We start from the raw sequence: 20574 nt of genomic DNA on the forward strand, positions 1-20574 counted from the left end.
AAGACTGCCTTTTGAACTCGCTATGGACACTATGAGTTCACAGTGGTACCTTTTGGGCTGACAAATGCTCCATTAGTTTTCATGAGCTTGATGAATGGGGTGTTTCGATCTTATCTTGACAAGTTTTTACTTATGTTCCTTAATGATATATTGATATATTCTAAGTCTCAGAAGGAGCATGAGGAACACCTGCGATTGGTTTTACAGTGCTTGAGAGACAATCAACTTTATGCCAGTGAGGCTAAGTGTGAATTCTTCAAATCAGAGATTCAGTATTTAGGGCATGTCATATCAGGTGATGGTATTTTTGTAGACCCTAAAAAGATCTAGGCAATAGTAGATTGGCCTACACCTACTAATGTGTCAGAGATTCATAGTTTCATGGGTCTAGCTGGTTATTATCATAGATTTGTCCAAAACTTCTCTAGAATAGTGCATCCTATCACTTCCCTTCAGAGGAAAGGAAAGAAGTTTATATGGATGGAGAAATGTGAGGAAGCATTTTGGAAGCTCAAGGAGCTTTTGACCAGTGCACTGATCTTAGTAGTACTTAATCTGGAAGGTGATTTCATGGTATGTACAAATGCTTCCCTTGAAAGGATTGGAGTTGTTTTGATGCAGAATGGATGGGTGATTGCATATGAATCGCGCAAACTCAAGGATCATGAGGTGAATTATCCTACATATGATCTTGAGTTAGCAGTGGTAGTTCATGCTTTGACAAGGTGGAGACATTTCTTGTTGGGGCACAAATTCAAATTACATAGTGATCATTGTAGTCTTCAGTACATTTTCACTCAGCCTAATTTGAATGCTCACCAAAGGTGATGGATAGAATTTCTATGTGAGTATGACTTCAAGGTAAAGTACATTCAAGGAAAGGAGAATGTGAAGAAGATGCTTTGAGTCATAGGAGACATGTGATATCATCTATGACTCTTAGTGTTGATTTGAGGAGTGAGATTCTTCAGATACTTCCTACAGATTCTTGGTACCAAGAGGTGTGCAAAGAAATAGATTCAGGGAGACCTTTGGAGGGTAAGTTTTTAGGCTATGTCCTAGAGTCAGATGGTCTTTTGAGACATTTAGAAAGGATTTATGTGCCACTACTGTATGAGTGTCACACCTTGATTCTAGAAAAGGCCCATCATGCACCTTACTCGGCACATTCAGGTGTCAAGAAGATACATGCTGATTTGTGAAATTTATTCTTTTGGTTCAGGATGAACTGAGACATTGTTGATTATGTGGCTAGGTGTCTTGATTGTCAAAGAGTCAAGGCAAAACACTAGCATCCGGCAAGACTCTTGCAACCAAATCTCATTCCTTCATGGAAGTGGGACATCATCTCTATTGACTTCATAGTAGGATTACCTATGACTTCTCATCATCATGATGCTATCATGGTCACTGTTGATTGGTTGACTAAGGTGGCACATTTTTCACAAATTAGGTCTTCCTACACACTAGCTTCTATAGCTAATGCCTTCATGCATGATATCGTGAGACTACATGGTATTCCTCGAAAGATCATTTTAGATACGGATCCTGTATTCACATCCACATTCTGGACATCACTGGAGCATGAGCTTGGAGCACAATTGAATTTCAGTTTGGCATATCACCCAGAGATAGATGGTTAGATAGAAAGAGTGAATCAGGTTCTGGAAGATATGTTATGCATGTATGTGATGGATAGGTAGACACATTGGGAGGACTATCTCTACCTAGTGGAGTTTGCTTATGACAATGGGTATCACAATTCTATTGACATGGCATCGTTCTAGGCTTTATATGGATGTCCTTGTCATACACCTTTGAGTTGGGACAGCCTTGAGGATCGCATCCTATTAGGTCCTGAGATACTTTGCAATATGGAGAAATAGGTAGTGCATATCTACAAGCACTTGACTATAGCACATGATAGGCAAAAAAAGTACACTGATGCACATAGGACAGATAAGCAATTTTTTATGGGAGATAAGGTATTCTTGAGAGTGCATCTATGGAAGAGTCTAATCCAATATGGAAAGCGTTCAAAGCTAGCACCTCACTTTCGAGGACCATTCAAGATTCTAGAGAGGATTGGCATAGTTGCTTATTGCCTTGCTTTATTACCTAGCATAGCTCACATTCATGATGTTTTCCATGTTTCAGTACTTAAGTAGTATATCTCTAATGTAGCACATGTTCTTGATTAGAATGTGTTGCAGGTAGAGGACAGGCAGCTAACCTTGGAGCCGGTTTGTATTCTGGAGCAGCGGGAGTTAACTCTTAGGGGTCGAACCATAGAGCAGGTAAGGGTCTAATGCGACCCTACTGATGACTGTTCAACTACATGGAAGGATGCAACTAGATTATGGTATTTATATCCCTAATTGTTTGTACGCTTCCAGGAGTAAGCCTAATCTTAGGGGGGGTGGATGTAGTGCCTACCCTAGTTTACATTTTTCTAGTTACATTATTGCTATCATTGACGAACTTTGTTAGGCCAATTTTTTATGCTGATGCTTAGTAGCATTGTTTTGAGACTATCAGATATTGTGTTATAGATTTAGCTGATATATGATGTGATTACTTAGACTCTACATTTCATGTATGCATGATGATTATTACATTATTCTTAGTTTTGATGATGTTTAGCTAAATGGATTATTATATGTGTGTGTGTGTGTTGTCTTATGGATACTTACCCCATATTGCATGTGTATGGTATGCATGTTTGTTCTCTTTATGTATGGCATTTCTGATGTGGTTAAGGAAGGGAGTCATAGTCACCTACTAGTTGGGATCTACACGATGCACCACTTCCTTCCATTGCCTATTTAGCTTAGCATATATATATATTGTATGTACATGCATGGATTTTATGCAGGTTGCAGGTACCAGGTATCGATCTCCCTAAATTGCTAGGATGAGTGTACCCTATCACACTATCTCAATGGTAAGATAGGGGAGATAAATTCTCAAGTCCAAATCCTAAACCCTTAAACCATTTGTCTTAGAAAGGTAGGACAAGTAACTAATATGTTTTACCTTTTGAATGCATTGGATGATGTAATTCGTAATTTTAACCCCTTAGACTAATTTTGTGTGGATTGTTCTATGATGATTTTTCATATTTTATCTTGGAGATCTTTGGTGAATTTTCTATTAATTAAGTCTAAAATTAAAATATTTAATTAATAATATAATTATTTTGGAGAATATTAATATAATGTTATGATATTCTTTTTTTAATTAATTAAATGGGAAATTAATTGAGTAAAAGAATTAAATAAAAGAAATTAAAATTAATAAAATAATAATAATAAAATAATAAATAATAAATAATAACAAAAATAGTAAAAGAATTAAAATAAAATTATAAGTCTACCTAGGAGTAAGTGCACCTCTTGAATGCACGTGTGTCTACAACACAAGAGTTAGTGCACAAATTAAGCACATGGTGTCTACGACCTTGTGACTCATCTAGAAGGTTGGAAAAGGCTCGTGCTTAGTTGTCAACGCTTATCTTATCTTTTGGTTGATTCTAGAGACATTCTAGGTGCTTCCTGAGAGGTTCTTATATTCATGCACTCCTAGTAGCTTGGGGAGCATTTTTGGGAGTGGATCCGCGAACATTGGAGAAGGAAGGAGCTTGCTCTACAGATTCTGAGGAGAAGTGAATTAGCATCAGTGTCCAGGAAGACACTTGTGATTTTGCATATGTTATTTTTGCTTCTTTCACTTCCTGCCTTCTTCATGTCTTCTAAATTTTTTTTGAGGATTCCATATTTCAATTATATGTATTCTTGTCATGGGTAATTAAATTTTTGAAAGAGAAAACCACATTATGCATAGATCTGAGGAATTTATGGGACTAGGGTTTAAATGCTTAAGGATAAACCTGTTAGAAGGATTAAATAGGTGAATGTGAAGAATGATCATTATAGGGGAATTCTTATTCTACAAAAATTGAAAAAGCCTTTTTGTATATATTTGCAGACATTATTGAAAATGGTTTACAGAAAATATGTACATAGTTACAATCTAAAAACATTTTATTAAAATCATTTATAAAAAAATTATAAATGAAAATGCTTCAATTTTAACAAAAAAATTAAGCGCATTTGGAAAAATGTTATTGAAACATTTAATAATAATAAAAAATTGCAAATTTTAAGGGCGGGGGGGGGGGGGGGAGGGACAAACCGATACCCCCACCCCCTTTTTAAAGGCATGATGCCGATGGCTTTGCTACCAGAGGCATTGTGACAGTGGTACTGTCATAGGCCTACATTAGTAGGCTACCACGATGCGGCCTCTTAAAAAATAGTGATGTCAATGATAGTCGCAGAGAAGGTACTATGTATTGCAAGGGGTATGCATTTATTATTATGTGTATAAAATTTGTTTGTTAATATTAGTTATTTTATTTTAATAATTAATAATTTATAATTATTAATTATTTATATAATTTATAATTTATAATTATTAATTATTTATATAATTTATTAATGATATTTAATTATTAAGTTAATAGATGACAGTTAAGATGTAGTTATATTAAAAAAAAATTAATATAAATTGAATTAATTAAGTGTTAAGAGGATGTCTTTTAGAAATTAATTAATATTGTAAATAGAATTATTTGGAAACAATAAATGATAATTCCTCCTAGAGTAATTTAGAGAAATTCATCTTTTAAAAGAAGGGATCATTTTTTTTCAATATAGTGATTAAGTAAAATATTCTTAAAACATTTTAGAGAATTTCTTTAAAGAGCTATGGAGGAAAATTTAACCTATCAAAACAATACTTGGGATAAAGAAAAATGCATGAACGTTCCTCCACTTGACTCTTAATGAAAACTGAGAACCCCATATTTAACTCAACTAAGTTGTTTTAGAAAACCCAAACATGTGCTTTCATTTTGTATTTTCTCTATGATATCTATTTTGGGTGTTTGGGTTGACTAGATTGTTGACCAGTTATAGGATGTCTACCAGAGCCTCAGGGGTTATGATTTGTGATGTCATGATGATGTATTTTGATCTCAATATTTTTAACCCAACCATGGTTATGTGATGGCATGCTCTATGGTGTGTGTGGTTTACTAATTGATATTTTTTCTAGTCTTCTTGTGTAAGCTATGATTTATGTAAACATTTATGAGTTATCGATCAATTGTATTTGGATTACTTTCTGTCACCTTGATGGGACTAAAATGTTTATCTAATCTTGATGATGTCATGATGAGACATGTATGACTTGACGATTTTTGGAAGTCTTTGAACAGTGTTATTTTGAGATATTTTTCAGTTACTCGATGAGAATCGATGGACATTGTGATTTGTCATTGTTTCTTTTCAGTTTCTCGTAGAGAACTAATATGTTATTATGATCATTATGATGCTTTCTAGTCACTTGTATAAGACTAAGGTGATTTTGTGATTTCATGAGCTTAGGGTAGGATATCTACATGTAGTGTTGGGAGGTGGCTTGCAATGGGGACTGGGGCCCTAAGTGGCTACCAGGGTAACTCATTGTAAGTTGTTTAATAAGTGAAAACATTACACTAAATATTGACTTAAATGAACCTAATAAGATAATTGTTTTTTCTCCCCCATGCCTCAAGTGCTAGTACAGAATAGGATGGGAGTAGAGAGAATGCTTGGTTTCTACCTTACATTCCGTAGTATGCCTCATCAGTACAAGAGGATACTAGTAGCTGCATAGGGATCACTAGGGGGCCGAGGTCTACTAAGAGACTACCAGGGTAACTCTAGCATGATCCATGCGATGACACTTTCCCGCTTACATAGTAGGTTCATATGTGTCTTATGTGCCTCTGGGATTAGATGTTAGTTTATGTTGGAACCTTTAAGTTAGTATACTTTTAGGATTCCTAGACTTAGAGAGTATTTGTGTTATTTGATTTGATATTCTATTTGGGACTTAAGACTATCTCCTTAGTGCAGTGGGAGTGGGCCATTTAGGTCCCACACAATTGGCTGGTATTGCTTTTTCACTCTTACCATTTGAGATCTGTCTAAGACACCGTGGCTGGAGCAATCTTCGATGGCATCTATCTTCATTCTATTCTAGGATTATGATGATGGACACATATCCTTATATTGATGATTAGCATATGATAGACAATGTTATCTTATGCCTTATTTTTCATGATTAGATTTCTTCTGCATATGTTGTAGCATGTTAGATTTCTTTCTGCATATGATATAGTATGTTTTAGGAGTGACATTCCTAGTATGATAATATTTATGATCTCTTCGGTGACTTGGGATGTTATGCACGGAGGGATGGCTAGGGCCCACGATGGTCTAATGATGCTATTTATGGTGTGGAGGAACCGTGTAATTAGATAATTATGTGTTATGATTTATGGTTGTCTTTTATGATGGATGTTTATATCTTCTATGATGTATGGAGTATGTTTTTATTTACTTTATTGCACTTGCACCATGGATTAGAATAAGATGATGTAGTTTATTTTCACACATGTATATTCTTTTATGTCTTTCATACCCTGTGACATGTACAGTGGATGATTGAGCATTCTGAAATGTAATATACTAAAGGACATTTGGAACAAAAGTATATTGTTGAAGAATGTTGGACTTTTCATTAATATTTCATGTGGATGTGGTGATAGTTGGAATTAATATTAGTTAATTTAAATGTGATTCAACGTTAAGGGATCCTTAAAGAATGTAACCTGTTATGTATGATTATGTATACTTTCAGTTGAATGATGTTATTGCTTCCACTACTATGTGTACGTTGTGAATGGTTTTACTTTCATGTTTCAAAAAAAAAAAATGCTACCAAACTTAGTGAAACATTAGTTTAATTATTTTGGATCCCTTGGCGGGGCGTTACACACTTCTTCTACTTTTATTAAGCCTCCTTCAACATTTCCTTCACCTTGTTGATTGTTTGCAAAAAATTTATAAATAAATCAAATTAGATAGAAAATAATATTGATACATAATTAAATTCTAGTCCATAAAAATAAATAAATTTAATATATATATACAATTACAGACATTGGTCAATTCAATGATAATTTGCCATAGTCTTTTGAAGATTTCTTTTTTTTGCTTCATCAGATCTCTTCCTTGCATATTTGTTTTGCCTTCATTTCTTGTTTCCCTCCAAAAAATTATAAAACTAAAAAAATTTCCCCTACTTTAATAAATTCACAACCTAACTTTATAAAATTTTGGAGTAACTTTAAAACATTTGTCTTCACTATCAATTTTCTGTCCTCATTGCGAGTGACATCACACTTTTAGCTTCTTTTTATCATCACTGTAGGTGATGTCATGCCTTTTTTATTTTTTTAATGTTCATGCAAAAAAAAATTATTTGACATGTTTACGTGAACATGTCAAATCAAATTTCCAGCCACCAGATTGTTTTTGCTCATACATTCATGCGAACATGTTTAATATATTAGCGTAAACATGTCAATTTACAAATTTTTGGTGCAATTTTCTATAAAAAATTAAATTGGCTCTTTTGACCCCCAAAATTAAGATTGAAAGATCTCTTACTAAAAAATAAAAAATGTCAATTTGTGCTACTCGGAGCAAGCCTTCCAATGACTATAATTGTAATACTTATTATATTCATTAAGACTTTCAAGTATGAGTTTAACTCATTATAGGTTCATTAATGGTTGAATATCAACTAACTTTGATAGTTCAAAAAAATTTGTAAATTAGGTCATTTTTTCCTGAAAAATATCTAGGAAATAGGTTGTTGAGATAAGTTTCTATTGAAAAAAATAGATTTATGATCAATCGAGTTCAACTTATCTATGTCAAAAAGAATGTATGTCTGAATTACGATTGATGTCACTTCAAAACTTTATAAACTATACAATATTCAACCAAATTGAATTGCACCAAATGCATCCTCTGAATATTGTTGTTACAAATCTGACATCAAAAGAATTACCTCATTATCATTTCTAGAAAAAAAATTATGTGTATCAAACGGATAGTCGCTCTTTAAAAATATTGATTTTTCATATGTACAAATTTTTAGAGGAGAAGAAAAATTGACTTAAATATTTTTTTAAAAAATAAATTTAAAAATATGGTTACAAATTAGGAAAAGAGTACTAGAAATCACTAGTTTATTTCATCTTGAAATTATTCATAGTTTTAGAGATATAGTCACTCGAGTGTGAGCTTTGTTTCAAAAATATTGATTTCAGTGTCAAAATTAGTCAAAAAGTGGAACCCATTATTGTGGGATCACCCATATATGCTTGTCTTTATGATGTAGATTTGCAGGTAGCAGAGATCAAATCTCCTAAATTAGCATGATTGCTAGTGCCTTTACTATATGGAATATTGTCAATAAGAAAAATAGTATAAGGACCCAAACCTAATCGAGTCTTTTTCAATTAGGAATAAGCTTTTCATAATAGTTACAATAGTTATATCAATTTTTTAGAAATTTCTATTTAAAATATATGAGAACTATATTTCTAAATATTTATTCCAAGGAAGAGTGGAAATAATTTCACTTTTAGAATTATGGAAAAAGGTCAACATTCTGAATAGAGAAATATTTATAGTAATATGATTATTTTTTATAACTATAATTATGTGTGGATAATGTTTATGTTGAAGCTATTTTATTAATTGAGATGAATAATTAGATATTTGAGAGTTGAACATATTTATAGTTCCAATCAATATTTTATAATTTCAATTATATTGAGTTTATTTTTTATTAATTATTATTTATATCTAGTATATTAAATTTTAAATTTTATTTAATTTATATTTATGATAAAGGTTTTAATTTTTTTTTCAATTAGTAGACATTTATATCAAAATTAGATTCAAATTTGAATTTGAATTAATTATATTTACTGCAATATCATTTTTTTACAATATAAATATCAAATTTATATTTAATTTTAGATAGTAATAAAATATTTTTAAAAATATTGTCATGCCATAAATTTTTAACATAAAATTTTAACGCGAGAACACAACCAACTTTTTTTTTTTGTAGAATACATTAATGTTTTCCTGACTAGAAGAATGGTTTTGTGTACATTGTGAAGGGGGATTATACTCCTATCAGGTGGCGGCTGTATTTGATTGTTACTTTGTATGATTAAAAGTGTGAGTTTCATGCTAAGTTTAGAGTTTACAATGAAGCTTCGATAATTACCTAACTGGAGTTGTCGATAAGATTAAAGGATACATTATCCGTATTTAACTTGGAGTTGTTAAGGTTTGTCAATGGATTAAAAGGCTCTACTAGGGAAATGAAGTTACAAGCCCTTAGTTTTCTACACTCAAACCAAGACACTCTGATGGGTAGATGTGATTTATCTTATGTGAATGTGGCGATGATAACATAGAAGATGGCAACAAGAGGATGAGTTATTACTCAGTGTGTCTCCATCAATATTCGGGTTACCATTATTATTATATGTTCTATTATGAGTTTACTACTATTATAGTTATACCTTACCAGTGCCTATACTTTCTTAGTTTGCATCTTTTCACGAACAGGTTAAATTATTATTTTCAATTATCAACTATGGAGCTTGGAGTCATTGTGCAATTATTATCTTGATCAGATTAGTGTTCAATCTTGTATCTCTTTATGTTGACATCAAAACATTGTTAATTCATATTTAAAATTAAGTTCCCATCTTGGTCATCTTGACTATACTACACTTAACCTAAATAACCGCTAATTAATATAAGATAGATCAAAATGATATAATATAATTTTAAATAGTATATACCTAAATAATCTAAACTTATATATATATGTATCTACTTACGTAATAAGAGAAATATAAGACATATCCCTAGTTACCCATTCTATCCTTATTCTAGAATTAAATGTGTTAAATTCAATAACATCTCCCTATAACTATTTAAACAATCAATAACTATATCCTATTTATATATATTAATTCCCACTATAACATGACTTTATTAACTTATGCATCACATTTAAATCATATAATATTAAACTAAGCCCAAATCCACATAACCAATTTCTTTTAAATCGCCTTATTAGTCCTATTATGTTGTCACTTCCTACTAAACACCTAGGCTAGGGGTTTTGTCCTTCATCATTACATCCCTATAGGCTGTCTTGTCACACTTCCTTATGCAATTTAAGTCTATCCTCTTTTTCAAACACATGTTTTTGAGTTAGTTTGAATTGGGGCAGATTTTGTTTGATTAAAAAGTGTTTTCAACTTCCATCACATTAACTTGCTGCCCTACATGAGTGCCTAGGAAAGTGAGGAAGTAGGTGGGGAACAAGTAGAGGAGTATGTGCATTCCCCAAGACCTCTCCTCACTTAAGCATGCTTTTTACTTCCATAAAGTACAAGGGTGATGTTGCTGTCCTAGGTGACAAGGCTCTCATTACATAGCAGCAATTTATGACTTTTTCTAAATCCCTTTCTTTTCATGTTCTTAGATGGTACGCCTAGCATTGAGAGCAAGTTGCATTTGTTTATTTTTTTCATTTTATTTATGGATTTTGTTGTTGACTTTGGCCCCTCAACAAAAAGGTGACGCCTTATGTTAGTAATATTATATGTAGGTTTTATTATTATTATTATTTTAATTTGCTTCTTTATAGAGAGTGATAAGACACTTGGGTTTTATAGCTCATTGTTTATTTTGATATAATTTCTAGCTAGGAATATCTTATTCCTCTAGAGTCCTAGGTAGACTCCTAGCCAATAAAATATTACTCTGTAATAGAAGAAAGGAATTAGTTATCTTTCCATATAAATTCCAGAGAGATAAATGAGCACCTTCAGCTAGTTAGTTTTAATGTTCCATATGCTTTATATGTATTGTTTTGAGTTTTTCCCCCTTAATTGAGGTCATCCACCATGGGTTATTACACTGATACATTAGGAATTATTAAACTTTTTCTTTTCATTCAATTTAATAAATTCATTAGATCATATAAACAAGGGATTCCACTTAAAACAACATATGGAAAAACATGCTGGAGAAATCAAATTAAGAATAGAACACAAGAAGTGTTGAGCTGATGCATATTGCATCAAATGTTTTCATTCACATCCTTCAATACTAAGATTTAAAACTATCTACCATTCTTTCTATCAATTGCATACCTTACTTCATTAACAATTTCAATACTAATCATCAACTTCTAAATTATTCCTTATGCAATAGAGTAATAAGGTATCAAGGTGGCAAAGTTCAGTTTCAGTCCTATTGTAATTTCAAGATACTCAATATCTTCTTCCTACATATTCCTATTCAATATAAATAAAACAACATCAATGCAAAATTCCCTCTCTAATATGATCCTTGCAACTTTCTTTCAATACAATATCAAGCATGAATTCTATCAACCTGAGCACAATAAAAGAATCATATATGATACTGATACATCAACTTCTCTTCCTAAGAACATATGAAATAGAAATGACACTACACTCTACAATACAAATTCTTTCACATAACCAAGGAGGATTTCTCTCTCCTTAACACAATAATAATACATCTACTCCTAAGCAAGAAATGGACTCCATAACATCAGGTTACCAACACTCTCCAAAAGAATACCTGCACAAAAGAGGAACAACTAGGGAACCATGGAGGCTCACCTCCCAACCTAGGCCTCAAAGAGACCACCCCCGCGCTAGGGGAAAACAAGGCTCAATGGGGATACATTCAAACATCATCATAATAACAAGAATCCAACATGAAAATCATAGTTTAACAACACATTTACAATTCCCAACCAAGGCTTACTCAATGATTCACAAATGGAATCATAAACATTGGGTGAAGGTGGAAACAAAAGGAGGTTTACCATTTCATATCATATCTGCCATAAAAATCATGCCCTTTTGGGGCTAAATCAACAAAATACAAGGCCCTTTCGAGGCTTCATAATATCATGACCTTTCGGGGCTTCATAAACATCTTCCACCACACACACTACCAACACAACATCCTCCACCACACACAACCAACATCTTTAGCTTCCTACAACTCATACTTCAGTTACTTCCTTCCTTACCATTTCTCCTTTTCTTTTTTTTTTCTCCCCCAAGGCAAAATATGAATATGACAATGGCATACAATGGAGCCCATACTCCAGGGTCCTCAACTATGCAATCCAACTGCTGCCCATTCACCCTGGACTCCTCTTCCCTTCCCACAAGGGTGAGTGCAAGTCCCACACCCATAACAATGCTCAAGCACAAAGAAGAAAACAAAACCAAGTAGAAATAAAACAAGAAATTTTCAAGAGTACATCACATTATCACAACACAAGAATACCAAGAACACTCCTACCAAAGGCACTCTTACAATTTTCCATTTCAGCTATAAGATATAAAGAAAGCATGGCATGAAGGACTAACCTGCTTACAAGCTATGGCAATGGAATGAAGACCTCTTCCTGCTTGGATTTCAAACTTCTCCTTTCCATTCCTTGGTTGTCTCTAAAATTAGAGAGTGGGTGAATGAATCCACAAGATTAGCACAACTTCCCTATAAAGACCTTCACTTTCATCCTCACCTACCTCTTTTACTTTTGTGTTTTTCCACCAATGAGGACTTAACCAAGTGGTGTCATGAGGAAAGAAGTTAGGTTACAATATGATTTTCGAATTGGCTTGGAAATGACTCTTTTGAGGGTCCCTTAAGTCCCCTAGACTCACTTATTATAATATTTAACCCCCCCAACCCACACTATTACCATGTGGGTGACTTGTTTTCACAAAAATTAACACTTAAGAATCACTTAGGCTCTCTAAAATTTCTATCACTTGTAACTTGCATTCCATCAAAAAGGTGATTCTTCCTAACACTCTCCAAGGTGGTTTAATTGATTTTGCAATGAGGGTTAGGCTTAGGTTAAGTGACTTCATGCCAAAGAGTCCTATTGGACATGTCATTTACACATAGACAATACAAGTGTCAAATGACACACACATGCACATAAAAACACTTCACACATTAAGATGACATGTCACTAATCAACCACGCTCTCTGATTACAACACTCATACACAATCACAGTACGAAATAAACACAATACAACGAGGTTTTGAATCTTCCAAAGATTTACCTTGGCTTAACCGTGTTCACATAAGATTGAACCTTGTTTCCCCCCATTAATCACCATGGTTCCACTTTCCTGCACACTCAACTTAAAAATTAGTAACCCAATAAGATAATACAGGATCCATACAAACACGTACAACATAAATCCAATATCTCATACTACTCATTAATGTATACAAGTAAGTATCATCTAATCATTTCTATTCTAAGTACTATGAATAAAACATTGCAATAGCATATTCCATTTAACTTTCATCTAAGTGCATATTCAAAACATTTCATTATCATTCTCATAAAATATTTAAAACATTGAAATATTGAATATGTGTATCCATAGTAATCTTTCTTAGTATAAATCATTTTCAATTAGAGTATCATCACAACTCTTTTTCACCTAACAAAGAAACTCTGAATCATCTTTAGTAAATCGTAAAAACAATATAAAATGGATATGTGCGGACTGGTTAACTAGTAACTTTGATTAAGTTTAACTCCTCAGACTGTTAGAATGTTTTAGTAATTATGTCATAATAATTTAAAACCAAGTTTCAAACATATCCATGTATCTGATTATCATCATAACCTATACTAATAGTTGTTCTTAGTAGGTTGAATGTTATTTTATCTATCCTAACTGCCTCATAGATCATCCATAGTGTCTCATGGTCAGATTCTTGTCTTGAACATTTTAAATCTCATTTCCATGTGGTCTTATCTTATCGACCTAATGTTACTGGAGAGAGTATCAAAATCTACATTAGTCTCCTAAAATCATAACTCACATTGTTATTTCATCAGGATCTAGAATAGGGTACTAGTGTGGGCCTTACAAATATATTTTTTGTTTAATTATATTTTTGGATTGTAATACATTTGATTTGGAAGGAAAACATGACTTATTGAAAAACATAAATAGAACTTAAGAGTGTCTAGGTTCTTGTCTTAGTTAGGGCTAAGGTTTTGTTAAGTATTTAGTTATGATTATTTTGGATTAGGGTTTTAGTTAATGTTAGAATTAGAGATAGATGAATCTAGGGTATGGAGTTAAAATTATGGTTTAAGGTAAGGGAGCACATTATGCATAGTATTATGTTTAGGGTTTAGATTTTTATAGTACAGTTATAGTTAGGTTAAGGTTAGACTTAGGAATATAGTTAGTTTTATGGTTGAAGTTACAATTTTTAATAGGGTTAGGTTTAGGATGATGCTTTAGGTCTATATCACGATTAGTATTAAGATTTTGTACCTTGTTTACTATTATGATTTAATACTTGTGATAGGGTTTGATAAGGTTAACGTTTATGGTAATAGAGTATGATTAGATCTTCCTAATTTTAGAAATTTTTCTTAATCTATTAGTTGTACAAATGGATGCAAAAGAGTACAGCAATGTTTTCTCTTCTAATTGACTTTCAATATCTATCTTACATACCTATTGCATCCTAAGGTGTGATTTCTAGTCTTATTCCCAACTAATTTAATTTCACCTTTCAATAAAACTTTCATGTTAGATATTTAGTATATATTTAAGCTAAAAAGATATTTTTAATTGTTATATTACACATAAAATATAGATGATAAAATCAACTTGTGACATTAGAAAAACCTTAAAAAAATTAAAGGTTCCTGGATCTATATTGTCTTACTAAGTCCTAGGGGCCTATTTGAGGTGATAGAAAATTTTCAAGTTTAATATATTGAATATGAACCGATTTGTTGTTGTGATATACAGAGCCCAAGAACATTTGATATAAAGGTAAATTACTTTTATCTATTATTTGGTATATTGTTTAGAATTTATATTAATACATAAAGATTGATTATTTATTATTTAAAAATTGAAATAAATTCTAACTTGATTTTTCATATAATGTTATCAATTCATACATGTGAACATATGTGAATAATTGAGATATTGCAACACTTACCAATTTATAAATTTAATACATCTACATAAAATATTAAACTTACATTCAATTCAAACATATATACATCACCTTAAACTACAAGATTAGTGTTACATGGGTAAGTTTTAGAAATAACTTTTTAGGGATGAGTTCATAAAACTTGGTTAGGTTTAGTGTTAGGGTATTGATATGGGTAGCTAACATCATGGTTTATATTTACATTTAGAATTTAGTGTCTAGATGGTAGGGTTAGGAATATAAGGTTTGAAACTTAACTTATTATCTAGAGCTAGGCATTTAAGGTTTAGAGTTAGTTGTAGGATTGATGTAAGGGTTTCAGATTATATACATTACATAGGGTCTAGTTAGGATGTATATAAATTAAAGTCAATGTTACTATGACTCCTGTTAAAATTGGATTACATGGTTAGCATTCAAATTAGGATTATAATTACCTAAGATTTGGATTATACAGTTGAATTAGGGATACAAATAGGATAATATGTTAAAATATTTCATAAACATGTATTTAATATGTACAAAAAACTAATTTACAATTACTATTTAGTTAAAATAAATCTAAAACATCAATGTAAATATATGTTTAAACCCTACAATTCACTGCTCATGCTCTGGGTTTCCAGTTGGCTGAGGAGCTGAAGAAAATTACTTTTGCTCTCATTGACATTTTGGTAATTCCAATTTCTGATGCACGAGTAAAAGCTGCTCAAATGAAGACACCCTCAAGCACCCCTATTCATTCAGTCAGTGAATCCGATTCTTTTCTATTCTCAGCTTCCAAAGAACCTAGTCTCAGTCACCTTGCCTATGCAGAAAACACCCAACCTCTACACTTAGATGTCACTAAACGTAGTGGTTGGGATGTGCCTTCATCCACAGGTTTCTCTACTAGCACCTCAAATGCTACTGTCGAATGCCCAAGTTTGGGTTGGGATGTTGTTGTTGTTGAGGGCTCGAGCTTGGGTTGGGATATTGCCCCTGCATCATGTCTAGATTTGGGATGGAACTTCTCTATAATGATTGCTCCCAGTGAAGATATGGATGAAAGATAGCATAGTGGTATTTTTTTGTCTTGCTGGACTTTCTTCTCCTCACTTCTGGCATGTTTTTTAGAATGTTGAAATTCTTGTTTTGACAGATTTTGAGTTCATCATGCCTGCTAGGTGATGATTTTTTTTAATTCAATTTTTTTAAAAGTTTGATAGGTTGTTCATCAATATAGCAAGATTGTAAGTATTGATGTCAAGTCAATTGTAAATATGGTGATGATACTAGGTTTTCTTTCTAGTTCTTTCCCAATTGAGCTCTTGAACTAGTTTTTACTTAATTTATTAAATATATCTAGTGGCTTATCCACTTTTGCCAATATGTGTGTGTGTGTGTGTTTAAACAATCTAAACATATAATGCATCTATCTAATTAGCCATCACTTTAACTTTAATTATGCATCATATAAATAAAATACATCAAAACATCTAAAATAATAATTTTTAAATGAACATCTAACTATAAAAAAAGATGACATTTTAATTTGCAGAGATTTTAAATTAACAATAATCTAAATATAAAACTATTAACAATGGAAATGTAGAATTTTACATATACAAAACTATTAAAGATGAAAAAAAGCAATAAATTGACTGAGTTATAAAGAGAAAAACTAAAATAAATGAAATAAAATAATATAAAACAAAGTAAAGTACTTGGTAGATTGAAAAATGATAGCCGAGGGTCAGTAGAAAACACAAAACGAGCTCCTATTTTGAAGCATAAATTAGGCTCCTATTCAACAATGAGCATGAAAATATCAAAAAACCCCACAAAAAATGGGTTATAAGTTTTTTACAAATTCGGTGCCTAATTTTTAAATTATAGTTTGGGTACCCAATCTGTATCCAAAAATTGGGTGCTCAATTTTTGAATATGGATCAAGCACCTGAACCATAACAGGTACCCATTTCTAAAAAGGTCTAATTCCACATAATTGACTTATGTAGAATTGTAACTTGACTTCTTAGACTTGCCCATAATATGTCCAATTTTTTTTGTAGATATACACATTAAGCACACCAAATTTTTTCTTTCAAAACCATATGTGTAGATAAATACATTAAGAACATCATGTCCAATTTTTTTCAACGTTTTCAATCTAATGTCAATGTGGATGTTGAAATGGTTATCAATGATAGATCTAGCAAGTAAAACTAATTCAATAAGGGCACAAGAAAAAGTTATTCTTTTGAAGAAGGATTGTATCAGATAATACAAGGGAATTTGATCGAAATAGGGAGACAATTGCCAGATTGTTGTCTAATTTTCAAAAAGAAGGAAATGACAAATGTTATTGTCCTTGTAAGAGTTGCAATGGCTTAAAGACAAGAAGAATCAAAATCAAAATAACTAAGATACATTAAATAGGGAGAATGGTCACATTATATGGGGATTTTATTATCATCCATTGGTAATTTTGTTATATTATTTCTACAATTAATATACATGTGAACCATGCAAGGGGGTTTGATTATCATTATTTTCTATATAGGTCAACCTCCCTAGGATATTATGTGATATGGACCACCACATCTTAGAGGAACATGGAGATGTGAATTTGGAGGAAAATGGAGATGTGATTAATGAAGATGGATATCATGACCCATAGAAGATGACGATCATGCACTAGAAAACACTTTTGAAGATGATGGTACGAATCTATTGATCTAGGACACATTTGGTACTGGTGGTGCTACCATTGTTTTTGCTAGTGATGATGATGATGATGATGAGGATGACACTGAGATCATCCATGATATACCTCTACTTGAGAAGGAAAACACAACCTTTTATGAAGGGTCTCAATCAACTCTTCTCTCTGATGTATTATTGTTGATGAATTTCAAGCTTATGAATGATTTATCCAACATAACAATGCCATGTATGCTAAGGTTTGTCATATACATCATTATAGTCTACAAAAGGTGAAACATGCACTATTAACATTGTTCATACTAACAACTTATATTTTATGTTGTAGATTGATAGGTTACTTTTTGCTACCACCATTAAATGTTCTCCCTTGCTCATACTGAAAATTATGTGCCACTATAAAACATATTGGAATGGAGTAACAAGTAATAGATGCTCATCTTGAAGATCATGTTATTTATCATAAAGAACACAAAAATGCAACAAAATTCCCCAAATGCCATAGAAGAAAATTTCAAAATGATCAAGTGATGAAAAAAGGTGTCTTACAAGGTTCTTCATTACATTCCCATTATTCCACGTATTAAATGATTATTTAGGTGCAATAGCTTGGCACAATTTATAGATTACCATGCATGTAATAGAAGTCTAGATAGAATTATTTAAATGTCTATGGACGGTTAAACATTTATGGACATAGAGGAAAAGTAGCCACATGTTATAGAAGAACTTCAAAATCTCATGCTTTATTTGGCAACTGATGATGTCAATCCATTTGGAGAGATGATATCTATTTTCTTAGTGTGGCTTATTTTTTTATCAACAATAACCTTCCTCAATAGATTTTAATAAAGAGGGAAAAAATTATATTGGCAAAGATTGTTTCAGGTATTTTATTATTTTATTGTTATCCGCATGTAATTATAAGTCTTGAAGTGAAATGACCACAATAATTATGTTTTGTTGTTCATTCAACTAGGTAAATACCATGTGAAAGATATGAATGTATATATTGCACTTCTTATCGACAAGTTGTTGGTGTAATGTAAGGGTTTCATTATGTATGATATCTCTAGACCAATTGGACAAAAATAATTTCAGTTCCATGAAATGCTTGTGTGGATAATTCATGATGCCCAAGGGTTGAACCATTTATGTGGCATGTTATGTCAAAATCTAGTTGTACATGATAATACTAATTTTAAAAATTAACATATTTAATACAATTTAATCATTATCTTGTAGGTCTTCAAACAAAGGGAAAATTTTCATGTCCAATGTGTGGCCCAAAGATGAAGTTATGTCATTCCAAAGGTTTAAGAAAGTAGGTGTTTGATGAGTATAGGCACTTCTTCCACATAAATCATAAGTATCGAAGAGCCAAAAAACATCTTTTCAATGTGAAAGAAGAGACTATATCAAAGCCACAATGAATGAAACATCACCTATGGAAGTTGGAATATAATAGAATTTTAGGTAGTATCACTCCACCTAATTAAGTTTGGAAATTATATATTTTGATTGTGTTTTTTTGGCTAATTATGTAAATAATGATCATGAAGGTCATCAAGCCATTACTGAACACCTTCCAAAGAGACTAAAATGTTATCCTAGAGAATTTAGTAGGTTTCCCTACTATGAGTAGCTATAAATTATGCATATATTTGATACTATGCATATTGGAAATAATGTAATAGAGACACTATGGAAAATACTAGATGGAAGGTGTGACAAAGAAAAACTTGCCAAAATTTGTAGTGACATTCATGATTCAAATCATACAATGAAAAATATCATTGAATCAAATGAAAGTAGAGATTGGATTAATGAAATTTCCCTTCCTTGATTATTAATGGACCAAAAAAGTAATGTCATAAAAGAAGTCAAATGAAAAATTTGTTTTCCTACAGGATCTGTTGTGAATATAAGCAATCTCATATCAAAGAAAAGTGAATTTGAGTTGGTGTTGAAAATGCATGATTGGCATGCCTTCATCAAGGTAAATTAAAATATTTTTTATTTATAATATATTTGTGAAACTACATTAAATTTTCACTTTATTACTTTATAAAATAATGAAATGATCATTTGACAATTGTTATAGTATGTGCTACCCCTATCACTCTTGGAAAAAATTGACAGAAATATCAAACAAGTGATATATGATGTTGGAAAATACATTACCTAAGTAGTGATATTTGTTCAATATATAAAATAAATAATATATTGTAAAGTCTCATGTTTATAATTTTTTGTGTCTTGAATCCCTTGTAGATGGTTGTCATCTAAAGAAATCCATAAAGAAGATATAAAATATTAGAAGAAAAGAATTCATTGACTAATGTGTGAAATGAAAATTTTTTTACCTTTAATTTTTTTCAATGCACACTTGAACACTACCTCATACACCAAGTTGAGGACATTGAATTGTGTGGACCTATACAACCTAGGTTAGTGTGGTAGTTGAGAGACACTTGAAATTTTTAAAGGATTTGGTTCGACAAAGACAATGTCCTAAGGGTTATATTATTGAGGGATGTATAGTATACTAGATAATGGTGTACATTACTCAATATCTTCTTAATCTTTCAACAAAGACCCATATAGATTGCATTTGGGATCTTGATTCCATTAAAAAAATTTAAGGGGAGTACTTGGTAGGGAATGGTAAATATAGGAAATTGAAAGGTAATTAATTATGAGATTTTATTGGATTTAATTAATTCTTAATCTTCAAAATAAATATGTTGAAAGTCATTTATTTACTTTTTTATAGTTGCTAAAGAGTGGGATGCAATACATTTGTTTATTGCAAAGAAT

Source organism: Cupressus sempervirens, chromosome 10 (assembly GCF_028749045.1).
Source record: "Cupressus sempervirens isolate cs-2001-9-10 chromosome 10, ASM2874904v1, whole genome shotgun sequence".
NCBI lineage: Eukaryota > Viridiplantae > Streptophyta > Pinopsida > Cupressales > Cupressaceae > Cupressus > Cupressus sempervirens.